This window comes from Amblyraja radiata, chromosome 26 (assembly GCF_010909765.2).
Source record: "Amblyraja radiata isolate CabotCenter1 chromosome 26, sAmbRad1.1.pri, whole genome shotgun sequence".
NCBI classification, from domain to species: domain Eukaryota; kingdom Metazoa; phylum Chordata; class Chondrichthyes; order Rajiformes; family Rajidae; genus Amblyraja; species Amblyraja radiata.
This window is the reverse complement of record NC_045981.1, coordinates 6078524-6092235: the sequence shown is the minus strand read 5'-3', so window position 1 is coordinate 6092235 and position 13712 is coordinate 6078524. Positions and strand designations below refer to the sequence as shown.

The 13712-nt window shown below is 40.9% G+C and overlaps 1 long non-coding RNA gene across 1 annotated transcript; it reads right to left on the bottom strand.

Annotated features, from left to right (window-relative positions):
• Nucleotides 1-1839: 1839 nt before the first annotated feature.
• LOC116987761 lies at nt 1840-7898 on the bottom strand. The gene is made up of 3 exons (XR_004415775.1): nt 7816-7898; nt 5790-5843; nt 1840-2213 (listed from the first exon to the last, which is right to left on the bottom strand). It is a non-coding gene; the product is annotated as an uncharacterized LOC116987761 (long non-coding RNA).
• Nucleotides 7899-13712: the final 5814 nt, after the last annotated feature.

The window sequence follows — 13712 nt, the reverse complement described above, 5'->3', positions numbered from 1 at the left end:
TGGTTAAACAATGCTTCCACCAGCAAACTAACAATCTCGTTGCTGGCATTCCAGCTGACTACAAGCTTACCTTCTGCAGATCCACCAGCATTGACTTGCAAGTCCATGAGCAACATGTTGTAGTGAGGTCACTAGTGGGAGGTTGGGTGGTGGGTTAGGGTTGGTCTTTGGAGATTGGGTGGGTGAGTGGGATGCGATGGCTGTACAGTAGAAACTCTCCCCTCGAAACAGCTAAAAGAACTTCAAAAGGTGGCAAACTGTCAAGGATTTTAAAGCTTCTGAGCATTCCAGGCATTCAATAACATTAAAAAATTAGAAAATATCAATTAAGCAACAAATATTCTTAAAATTCGTAAAACATTTTTTCAAAGTTAAATCAAAAATAAACACTAACATCACATTTAAACAAAGGCATTAAGTAAATTGACAAGGGAGTTGCGGAAGGAGTCAATTGTCAATTCCCCCCCTTCCCTCCCGTACCACCCCCACCCCCCTCCCCGGGCACTTTCCGTTGCAATTGCAAGAAATGCAACACCTGTCCCTTCACCTCCCCCCTCGACTCCATTCAAGGACCCAAGCAGTCGTTCCAGGTGCGACAAAGGTTCACCTGTATCTCCTCCACCCTCATCTACTGCATCCGCTGCTCTAGATGTCAGCTGATTTACATCGGTGAGACTAAGCGGAGGTTGGGCGATCGTTTCGCCGAACACCTCCGCTCAGTCCGCAATAACCTACCTGAACTCCCGGTGGCTCAGCACTTCAACTCCCCCTCCCATTCCCAATCCGACCTCTCTGTCCTGGGTCTCCTCCATTGCCAGAGTGAGCAACACCGGAAATTGGAGGAACAGCACCTCATATTCCGCCTGGGTTGCTTGCGTCCGGTTGGCATGAACATTGAATTCTCCCAATTTTGCTAGCCCTTGCTGTCACCTCCCCTTCCTTAATCCTCGAACTGTCTCCTCCCATCCCCCCGCCCTCGGGCTCCTCCTCCTCCCTTTTTCCTTCCTTCTACCCCCCACCCCCCATCAGTCTGAAGAAGGGTTTCGGCCCGAAACGTCACCTATTTCCTTCGCTCCATAGATGCTGCTGCACCCGCTGAGTTTCTCCAGCATTTTTGTGTACCTTCGATCTTCCAGCATCTGCAGTTCCTTCTTGAACAGAATAGTGAAAGGCTTGGTTAGAGTTGATGTGGAGAGGATGTTTCTACTAGTGGGAGAGTCTAGGACCAGTGATCATAGCCTCAGAATTAAAGGACGTTCTTATAGGAAGGAGATGAGGAAACATTTCTTTAGTCAAAAGGTGGTGAATCTGTGAAATTCTTTGCCACAGAAGGCTGTGGAGGCCAAGTCAGTGGATATGATAAGGCAGAGATAGATAGATTCCTGATTAGTACAGGTGTCAGGGGTTATGCGGAGAAGGCAGAAGAATGTGGTTAAGAGGGAGAGATAGATCAGCCATGATTGAATGGTGGTAGACTTGATGGGCCGAATGGCCTAATTCTGCTCCTATCCCTTATGACATGAGAATGCCAATGTTATGGGTGTTTTTGTTGGAAATTAGCGGTGAAATTCAACAGGATTGGTGCAAATATTTAGCATGACTGATTTAGGAAAGCAACAGAATTGGATATAATTAACTTAAAACAGTGATTTATCATTTAGGATTTGCTATGTCAAAAATCCATACTGCACCTTTTGTTCCCACACTATTATCTCTCCACTTTGGAGAGTAAGAGCAGGGGTCCAGTGGTGGAGAATAGTGTACTGTTAAAAACATCTCCACTATCAACACAAAGTTTGTCCACAATCAGTTGTTATTTTATTTTTATTATTTATTTTCAGGTGATATAATTTCCCTGGTCTCTACTGTTTAGTATTACTGCCTTTATTTGCTGCTTCCAACTGGCAGAAGCAGAATGTTTTTTTTATTTAGATAACCCATGAAAAACATTCTGAATAGGATTAGATTTAACATACCTTGTTGTCCAAGTTTGCACCCGACCGTACTTAGGCTTTTCACACAGTAACCTTACCCAGATCACTGAAGAAAACACAACAGGAGACCAGACTCAGTCCCACAGCATAGGGGAAATCACCAAAAGCTAACATTGGCTTTGCAAACATCTGACATCTGAGCAGAAGATCACCAGCAAATATAGACCAGAATAAGTTCTCATTTTCCAACCAGAGGATATATTTGAATCCTGAAGAAACCTAAACATAAGGAGGAAAATGTGATAAGGAAATTAAGCGCCTCACTTTGCAACAGAAGACATAAATCAGTGCTTGCCTTTTGCATATAGAGTGCACACATCTGCATACTAAACACAATTGCCACATTAACTGCATTCAACACAAAATTGGGAAAACTATTACATTAATTGTCAAATAAAAATTGTTGCAAATCATAGACCTAATTTCACATAATTTCAAAGCAAATAAATATGTTAAACACGATCAAGAATACATGCAATTATCAAACAAGAAAATCCAGACGTATATTTATAAATTTCGGTCAGCGACATTTGTTTAGCAGTGGAGACACAAGAGGCTGGACTCTAGAGTAACAAACAATGTGCTGGAGGATCTCAACAAGTCAAGGGCATCTGGGTGGGGAATAGGAATTGTTGATGTTTTGTGTTGAGACCCTCAATTAGATCATGATACAAGCTCTTGATCCGAAACATTGACAATTTCTCTCCACCACCCATTCCCCTTCGATGCTGTTCGATCGGCTGAGTTCCTCCAGCAGGTTATTTGTTCCTATACAATCAGGGTTTATCACTTTACTATAATCCATTTGTCAGTTAGTATTCTCATTAGAAATATGCATTAGATTACTTGTGAAGCATAGGAATCTATCCCACTGCTGCAGTAGAAATTGCAATGCTGACAGTGGAGGAGTGCAGAGGATTTGATACAACAAACAAAAGCTCAGGCTGCGTGATGCATAAACGAAATGCACAGGAGAGGGCAGCATTTTCATCTGCAATTGAGAGGATGAGAATCTTCTCATTTGCACATATCTTTAATAAGAGAAAACTCCCTCAGAAGTTATTTTTTGAAAGACATGATTCTAAAATAGTCTATCATCATAATTTATATTTTATTTTATATTATAGATTACAGTGATAATATCAAATTACCAAACAAGCAGACTTTATGGGTCATTATGCTATTACAATTAGTGTGTAGGTTAGGAATAAACTCATATGTCTGAATAAACAGGTCTGCGACAAGCAAATCAATAAGATGCTGAACCCAGGAATCAACTGTTGCTGTCTTCATTAACGGAGTAATTGGGAGAAATTAGGTTTTCTTTTCCATAAAAATCCATCCAGAAAATTAGAATGTACAGAAGGTAATGGTGAGTTGAAGCAAAATACAGAGTTCATCAAGCAGGGAAACAATGAGTGTGTGATGATGAGGTTTTGTTAAATAAAATTGTATATTAAAGTTGGAGATATGTGGGGAGATAAAGAAACCCAGCCATGGAAAAGAATGATTTGATATTGACAAAGTTGAATTGTCCTCATTAATCTATCAATTCAAAGGTTTCTTCAACAACTAGTCGCCACAGCAATGCTGGCTCTGCCCTATCAGAGGCCCCCCCCCCCTTTCCGATACGTCTTCAACTTAACAGTAACTCGATTTCTTCCTTCCCTGTCCTGATGAAAGATATTCAACCTGAAACATTAACTCTATTTCTCTTTCCACAGATGCTACCTAACCTGCTGAGTGTCACTAGCACTTTCGGGTTTTATTTCAGATTTCCAGCATTTAGATTTTTTTTTTAATACCATGATATTAGAAATCATTGCACATGTTCAAGGTCTGTTGTGCATTACACGTTGGACACGAGGAGGAAAACAGAAGGAAAACTGCAGGCATCACAGTAAAATCTGCAAATCCTTGTTTTTTATTCACATTTTTACTTTGTTGAAATTGGGCCATGTGTTACCACAAGAACATATGTTACACTATCAAATTTCTAGGAATAAAACCTTATTGACTGCAAGGTATCCAGATAGCACCCTCTACAGGGCGACTTAGATCTGTGCATTGGGCAATCCTCATCCAAAGTGACTGAGGATTGAACAGTGAAGAATCTGAAGCAGGTAAAGGAAAGTAGAATTTAGTATTAAGTCAGGTCTAGAAAATAAAATAGGCAAAGAAAGATTTGGCTTAAAGAGGAAAACGCAACGTGAAAAGACTCATTTTAAAATCTCGACCGATTAAATATTAATACCCAAGAAAAGGATACCCATGCTGAAAAATACAGGCCCTAACTTTGCTTTCTGAGTTTAGTTTGTATGCAACATGCAAGTGCTTGAGCTTTTAAGTTGCATAAATGCAGGGACATCACACTGCAGGACTTCACACATGAGCAGGGTATCTCAGATAGCAATTTGTATGTTTCTGACCAACACACATCAGTTTCCACGTGTAATTTGTACATCAATAACCTCACAACGATTGTGTCATTTACACACCTATTAATGAACATCAGCAAATAAACAGAGAATCCAGAAAAACGAAAAGTTGAAGCCAAAAGCTCCTCTGTACGCAGTGAACCCATTTGAATGTATCGACATAGCTGTGAAAATCAAAAAAAACTATGGGGGCTGTAAATCAACTACAGAAACACATAGAATTGAACATTGAGAAAAGCACAAATGTTGGAGTAACTCAGCGAGTCAGGCAGCAATGTTTTGCCTATCCATTTGCCTTTATTTAGAATCCGCATTTTATGTTCTCAAGATTTCGGTAACTGCAGTTCCTTGAATGTCCACAGAACTGAACTCTGTTGCACTATTTCATCCTAGACTTGATTCATGCTACATATACCACCAATCATCGTGTTCATAAGTCATAGCAGCAGAATTAGGCCGTTTGGCCCATCGAGTCTACTCCGCCATTCAATCATGACTGATCTACTGTATATTACCTTCTCAATCCTCCTGCCTTCGCCCCATAACTTTTGACATCCTTACTAATTATGAAACTTTTAAACTCCGATTAAAAAATAAGTCTTAGCCTCCACAGCCATCTGTAGCAGTGAATTACATATTCACCACCCAAAACATCACCTATTCCTTTTCTCCAGAGATGCTGTCTGGTGCACTGAGTTACTCCAGCTTTTTCTGTCTATCTAAAGAAATTCCACCTCATCTCCTTTTCTTCTGAGCCTGGCCCTCTGGTCCTAGATTCTCCCAGTAGTGGAAACATCTTCCCCACATCAGCTCTATCCAAGCCTTTCACTATTTGGTAAGTTTCAATAAGGTCCCCCTTATCCATCTAAACTCCAGCGAGTACAGGCCCAGAGCTGTCAAATACTCATCACACGTTAACCAAATCATCCCCGGGATTATTCTCGTAAATCTCCTCTGGACCCTTTTCAATGCCAGCATATCCCTCCTCAAATATGTGGCCCAAAATGCCTTTGGCCTTTTTCCAACTTGTACAGAGGTAGAAGGACAAACTTTGGAAATCCTTCGCCTCTAATTCCATTAATAGGATTAAAGCATTCAGTCACATAGACACTCAGCTCTGTGATCAGGATTAAACATCAATGACATCCATTCCCAATCTGCAGAAACACTTTGGTAAAATAATTGAAACATAAGAAATAGGAGAAAGAGTGAATTGTATAGCCAGCCCCTCATGCCCTTTTTGTCAATCAATATAAATGTGGCTGATCTAATTTTGGCAACTTTACTTTCCCACCTATTTCCAAGGACACTTGGCTTTCCTTCAGTCCAGAAACCTGCCAATCTCAACTTTGAATACCTTAAATGAATGAGCTTCCATCACCTTCTTTAGTAGAGCAGGGCATCAGGGGTTCTGGGGAGAAGGCAGGAGAATGAGGTTGAGGAGGAGAGTTAGATCAGTAATGATTGAATGGCAGAGACGTCTTGATGGGTTGAATGGCCTAATTCTGCTCCTATTACTTATGAACATAAGAATTCCAATGGTTCAGGAATCCCTGGCTGAGGAAATGTTATGTCATCTCAGTCCTGAATGATTGATCCCTTACATGGGAGAGGAGGAGACATGACTGGGACTCCTGACTCCAGAGACACCCCAATCAGGAGAAATATTTTCCCTGCATTTACCTCGTCAAGGTGAAGATTTTGCATGTTTCATTGAGATCATCTCTCGTTCTTTGAAACTCTAAAGAACATAGGCCCATCCTCCATGCCCTTTCCTGAGAGAATAACTTCTTCATCCTGGGGATCTATCCATGGCCATGCCATCAGATGCTTCACTTAACTCCACCTGTCCATTGAATTACATCCATTCCCAATTCTTGAAGGAGAACTTTTAACCTTTCACCAGCTGTGAAATAATTAACTTAATGAAAATGTTTTAGGTTTCAAGAACAAGAAAGCTTACAGGAAGAGTAAAATCATGTTGACAACACATTGACTTTAATTTACTTTGTTATAATTATCTGTTACTTAATCATTATTTTACAAAACAAACATAATATTTGCTTTCTCCATTCAGTTAACTGAGAACTATATCATAGGCTGAGGTGGAAGATTGTAACTTCACGTGGTCTGCCCTGTTCTGCCGAATGCAATCAACCCGGCGTGCACAATCAAATAAGATCAAATAGAACAAGTTGTCCTGCATCTTTAGGCTGTGCACGCCATACGCAAGAAGAAGAAGATTATGGGCTGGCAATACAGGATGAAATTTATGCAGGCATTGAAGTCAGACAAAAGTGCTGAAGTCACAGAAAGTATATTAGGACCAGTGGTTTGAAACCATTTCTGTTTGGTAACTTTACACCATTTCAATTTTTCACTGCCTGGAATATAGTCACAGCAGGTGCAGAACAAGATTTTATAACCATGTCACAGCTGGAAACATTTCAAATGGCTTTTCTGCATTTTGTTTTTAAAGCATATCATTGAAGTCTACTCTCTGCAAGGTTATTGGCAATCAGATGGTACATAGGAAAACTTTCATCATGTTGACAAGGACAAATGAGGGGGTCTATTTCACATACTGGGGAAATGGCGAGCACTGTGACAACCTATAACATTTCTCCACAATAAGCAGGTGCCATCTCCAATACCAACGTGGCGCTATATTGTCCTAAATCTACCTCTTGTGTTTTTTTAATTTATTTTCTAGTTATTTGTTCAGTCATTCAGAATAGTAATACAATTCATCAGAAACTCTGACTAATATCTATTTTTCATTGTTAGATGGCACAGTCTATTCACTGCATTACTAGGAATGCAAGCACATTACCCAGTGTGTGATCGAATTGTTATAGGTAGTATTTCAAAACTAGCCAGAATGTTATAAAATGTTATTAGTGGGTGAATGCTGGGTAGTTTAGTTTTAACATGCGTTTAATTAGCAGCGAGGAATATTACATCAATATGGTGCTTCCTATTATTGCCAACAGTAAATTCTAGTCTAATAATTTAAATATTAAAATACTTAAGCGCACTAAAATGCTACAGTTCCAGCAGCTACTGCAGAGTATTTTACGGATATTTTAGCGCCGTTGTTGGGGATGCAGACAATCGTGATTCCACTGTTAGCTATTGTTAAGCAATATAGTGCAACGATGAAGTGAAATCATCGTTTGTCCTGACATAAGCTGCAGAATGCGCGCATTGTGGTTATCAGGGAAATGTCCAAAATATACTCGGACCCCGTCCACTGACGATAAAGGCAGTATTGTATATTCGATTTAATTTGCTATTCGAATGTACCGCGTAATTTATACGCGTGGAATTGGGAACTTGTCTAAACAGAGTGAACCACACACCCTCCATTCGTTTGGAATTACCGAAGAGATTTTCTTCCATTCAAACCTTTCCAGCCACATCCCGGGAGACTGGTTCCACTTCCCACCTTCAGCTGTGCGGCATTGCGTGCCCGAATCTACCTCGCCAGATTCTATTCGATCAAAACACAAGAGCATGTTATTAGACAGGCATCAGAAAGCCCTTAATATGCATTTAATTCACATCATACTAACTAGTGGATCCAAGATTTAAACCCCAGACAAATGTAACGCACTCTAAAAATGCTTGTAAAATCTCACACGTTCCCCCCGATTCAATTTCCTTAATTAGTTTTTTTCCGCACAATTTGGCAATCTCTAAATTGAATTTAAACTCTAAATATTCCGTTTACCTTCGGCAGTTGCTTGAGCTCGGCGTTTCACAGCCGCAGTGCTGCTGTTTCCCCCAGATGGTGCCTGCATTTTCCATCAACCTGTCTAGTCAGATCTCATGTATGTGCAGTAGCGGCTAATCTCCTCGTTTTCTGCATGTACAGCAAATTAACCTTCAATGTGTGGTTTTAAATAGGTTCCGACTATCAACGAAGAAAACCAGATGTCATATTTGTGCCGAACACTATTAATAGCTGGTCAAATATCCGCTAATTTAATTAGCTGCCATATCACCATGTTCTCTCGGCTGGAATCGGATTTCCAATGTAAAATTCCTAAATTATTTTACGGTCAATACCCATGTCAACATGATTGATCTCATCAAACATATTAAATCGACTATAGTATGTTGCTATTGGGTTGAATTTATTGTGCATACAATCTGAAAGCATCCCACATCGACTAAACAGTGGAGCCAATCAACTCCATTTGCCCCAGAGACGTAGAGCTTATACAGCATGGAAAAAGGCCCTTCAGCCCAACTTACCCATGCTGCCCAAGTTGGCATTCTGGGCTGATCCCATTTAGTCTACATCCATATACATTTGGACATATGCAATCAATTCAAATATGTATTAATTGCTCAGAAGAAAGTAACCAAATATGGTTGACTGTATGTTTCAAGTAATTTCTCTTTAAGAGATACTCGTGTTGCAAATTCCGAGGCTAGACCTAGCCACTCTTCCCATGGTGGATAACTTCTTTGCCCCCTCTTCTCTTCCCTGCATTTCTATAAAAGTAACCTTTGTGGCATTATTACCAAAAATCTATCTCAATGTAAATTTTACATTTAGACTGTAAACTTAATTTTAAGTGAGTACATCAATGTGAAGAATTTGGTTAACCAAATTTCAAGTGAGTTTATTGTCATGTGTCAATGTATAGGACAATGAAATTCTTGCTTTGCTTAAGCACACAGAAAATAGTAGGCATTTTCTACAAAACAGATAAATGTGTCCATATACCATGATATAAATATATACACACATGAATGAATGAATAAACTGATAAAATGCAAATAGCAGAAAGTGGTTATTAATAATCAGAGTTTTGTCCGAGCCAGGTTTAATAGCCTGATGGCTGTGGGGAAGTAGCTATTCCTGAACCTGGTTGTTGCAGTCTTCAGGCTCCTGTACCTTCTACCTGAAGGTAGCAGGGAGATGAGTGTGTGGCCAGGATGGTGTGGGTCTTTGATGATACTGCCAGCCTTTTTGAGGCAGCGACTGCGATAAATCCCCTCGATGGAAGGAAGGTCAGAGCCGATGATGGACTGGGCAGTGTTTACTACTTTTTGTAGACTTTTCCTCTCCAGGGCGCTCTGCTGAACCAAGCCACGATGCAATCGGTCAGCATGCTCTCTACTGTGCACCTGTAGAAGTTAGAGAGAGTCTTCCTTGACAAACCGACTCTCCGTAATCTTCTCAGGAAGTAGAGGTGCTGATGAGCTTTTTTGATAATTGCGTTAATGTTCTCGGACCAGGAAAGATCTTCAGAGATGTGCACGCCCAGGAATTTGAAGTTCTTGACCCTTTCAACCATCGACCCGTTGATATAAATGGGGCTGTGGGTCCCCCTCCTACTCTTTCCAAAGTCCACAATCAGTTCCTTGGTTTTGCTGGTGTTGAGGGCCAGGTTATTGCGCTGGCACCATATGGACAGTTGCTCGATCTCCCTTCTATATTCTGACTCATCCCCATCAGTGATACGCCCCACAATAGTGGTGTCATCAGCGAACTTGATGATGGAGTTCGCACTGTGGTTGGCTACGCAGTCATGGGTATAGAGTGAGTACAGCAGGGGGCTGAGCACGCAGCCTTGAGGTGCTCCCGTGCTGATTGTTATTTTGATATTTAGGCCCTCCTAAAGGAATAGCTTTATTCTAATCGCCAAATTGGTATCAGTAATAAGAGCTGTTCTTGCTAATTAAAACAAAGTAAATTAAAAACGTCTGCAGATGTTTAAAGGCTATGTTTTCCCCCCATTTATATTATCACATTATTTATTTAATACCTGTAGGAGCAAATGAATGTAAAATGAGCAGTGTGTTAGACAAAAAAATCACCGGTCTTTGAAATATGATACATATCAAAGATTATTAATAATAACATTCATTGATTGCAGCTAGAACTAAATGTAAGAAAGGAATACTTCAGTGACTCCAAAATATAGACAGATTATTTGAGATTTTATACAATTAATTGCATTAAAACTTTAAATAAACATAAAGTAGCATTTTACTACATCAATACTTACAAACTTTAGCATCTCAAAAACCTCTAATACTATTTATTTTCAATAATCTAATTGAGCCAAGATATTTTTGAGCTATGTTTTCTAGCATTCAGTGTTATTCATCTTAGCGTACTTTGCTTGCAATTTAACTTTACACTGCAGTTAATATATTTAAAGGCACTCCAATATTTGTTACCACTCCCTATTGCACTAATCTTCTCCAACTTATAAATGTCCAAAAGTCCTAGCACAATCCTTTAAATCTCGCTATAATGTTTTTTGGCCTTGGAGATGAGACTATTCAATTTTTTTGTCATCCTTGACTGGGATGGGTCATTTTCTTTATGTGATAAAGTTAATTGAACATAGAACAGTACAACACTGCAACAGGCCCTTTGGCCCATATTGTCTATGCTGAACATGATGCCAAGACCAGTTCTCATCTGCCTGCACACAATCCATATGTTTCCATTCCCTGCGTATCCATGTATCTATCCACCAGTCTCTTAAATGCCGCTATCATATCTACCTCCACCCCCACACCTGGCAGTGCATTCCAGGCACTCACCACCCTCCATTTAAAAACCTTCCCCAACACATCTCCTTTGAACTTTTCCTCTCTCACCTTAAAGCTATGCCCTCCAGACTGACATTTCCACATTAGGAAAACGGTTCTGACTGTCAACCCTATCTATGCCTCTCACAATTCTATATATATATATCTAACAGGTCTCCCCTCAACCTTCGGTGTTCCAGAGGAAACACTCCAAGTCTGTCCAACCTTTGTTGCTAGTAACCCCCTATAGCAGACATTATTCTGATAAATCTCCCTTTTTAAGTCCCTTTACTCAATCCCTGACCAATGAATGCAAGCAAACCATGTGCCTTCTTTACCACTCTATCTATTTGTGTTGCCACATTTTCGGGGAGCTATGGACTTGTACCACAACATCCCTCTGTACATCAATGCTGTTAAGGAATTTGCCATTAATAGTATATTTCCTCCTTACTTTAGACCTCCCAATGTGCAACACCTCACACTTGCTCAGATTAAATGCTAATGACCATTTATCGCCCATTTCAGCCACTGATCTACAGTATATCCTGTTTTATACTTGGACAGCTTCCTCTCAGTCCGCAACCCCAACAACCTTGGTATCATCTGCAAATTTAATAACCAACCCTTCTATATTTATGTTCAGGTCATTTATGTATATCACAAACAACACAATTCCCAGCACAGATCCCGGCAGAACTCCAATGGTCACAGTTCCCCAGTCTGAATAGTGTCCTTCCACCCACCCCTCTGTCTTCTGTCAGTAAGCCATTCATAAATCCATATGACTAAGTAACTGTTAATCTCATGCACCTTGGGATGACCTAATACATTTAAAAATACTACCTGGGTAGTTGTTGTTAATGTATCCTTAATTAATTCATCCTCTTACAATAATACCTTTGCATGTTTTTATTGGTTAGCATATAAAATAGGACTGTCACAGCAGACTCTTTGTTCGGGTAACATTGGCCTGGTTCTCATGATCACCAACTGAGCACTAGTACTCACCGATGACCTTAATGAAAGCTCCACATAAAATCCAAGCAATCTCTATGGCATTAGCTTTCCCTTGCAGTATAGGTCAGTGTCAAGCATCAGTTCTAATGGATTCTTGCTATTCAGCCCAGTGATATGAACATACAAATTGGACGGAGTAGGTAAGCTGTAAGCTCTTGACAACTCCGATTTCTATAGATGGCTGCACAACAGTGTACAATATGGAGGAGTTAATATCATCTTCTGGATTTCTACATTTAAACTCCATCCTACAACACCTAGTCATATTCCATAAGTTACTGTATCTATAATGAACATGGACAGTTTCCATCAAAGTCTTTATTGTATTTTGGTCGCGTTGAACTAACATTGTAGGTGACAAAATCATTTAAATGGAAAAGGAATTTCTTGCAAATTCAATGGAAATTTAATGTTCATGCACAATAGATTAAAATACTAATTTATGAGAAGATTGTACCTATTTCAGTTATCTTTTTCTTTCTATAGATAAGGTAGAAATATATAATTTTCTTTGGAATCACCAATGTGAGTGGGTGGGCGGCGCGACCGACGTTGCAGCGGCCTCTGCAGTCTGTCTGTCTTTTTTTTAATTTTTTTGTCCCGTTGAGGGTATAGTTTGTAGTGGGCTTTTAAATGTGTATGTGTGGGGGGCGTGGGGGAAACTTTTAAATCTCTTCCCTGCACGGGGACCCGATCTTTTCCCTGTTGGGTCTCCGTTGTCGTTGGGGCCTAGCACCATGGAGCGGCCTCCAACCGGAACGACCTGGGGGCTCAAGTCACGGAGCCTGCGGAGCTGCAGACCTACCATCGTGGAGCTGGCCGGCTTTGGAGCGTGGAGAGTTTGGAACGTGGAGAGCTGCGGTGGCGTGCGGCTGCGACACGACTCCGGTGGATGGTGACACCGGGAGCTCGCGGATCCCCGGTGGGAGACCGCTTTGCGGGGCACCGGCAATGGCGACTTCTCCCGCCCGAATTGCGGGGTTGAAAGTGACCTGGAGCAGGGCCTTACATCGCCCGGCGCGACTTAAACAGCTGCGGGACTTGCTAGCGCCTGCCGGGGGCTCCAACATCAAGACCCGGAGCAGGGCCTAACATCGCCCGGCGCGGCTTCAAATGGCCGCAGACTTGCTAGCGCCCGCTGGGGGCTTTGACTTTGACATCGGGAGAAGAATGGAGAGCAGGGGAGAGACAAGACTTTGCCTTCCATCACAGTGAGGAGGAGATTCACTGTGATGGATGTTTGTGTAAATTGTGTTGGTGTGTGTCTTGGTTCTTTTCTTGTATGACTGCAGAAACCAAATTTCATTTGAACCTCATGTGAGGTTCAAATGACAAGTAAATGGTATTGTATTGTATTGTATTGTATTGTATGTAATGTTAAATTATTAAGTAGACAGATTATAATTTCACATATAAAGTTATGTATGATACGATAGGATAAAACTTTATTCATCCCCGGAGGGAAATTGGTCTGCCAACAGTCACAACACACAACACGGTACACGAAAACATGAAATTAAAAGTGAAAACAAAAAGAAAAAGACAAGCGCCTGTTGGCTGGCTGTCGTGAGCACAGCGCCTTCACCGGAACGATCGAACGAACAAACAAATGAACACAGACTTATCCCCTGGGCATGGGGTTCTAAACTAGAGTGCCCCTCCCCCACATCCCCCCCCCCCCCCCCCCCCCTTTATATTA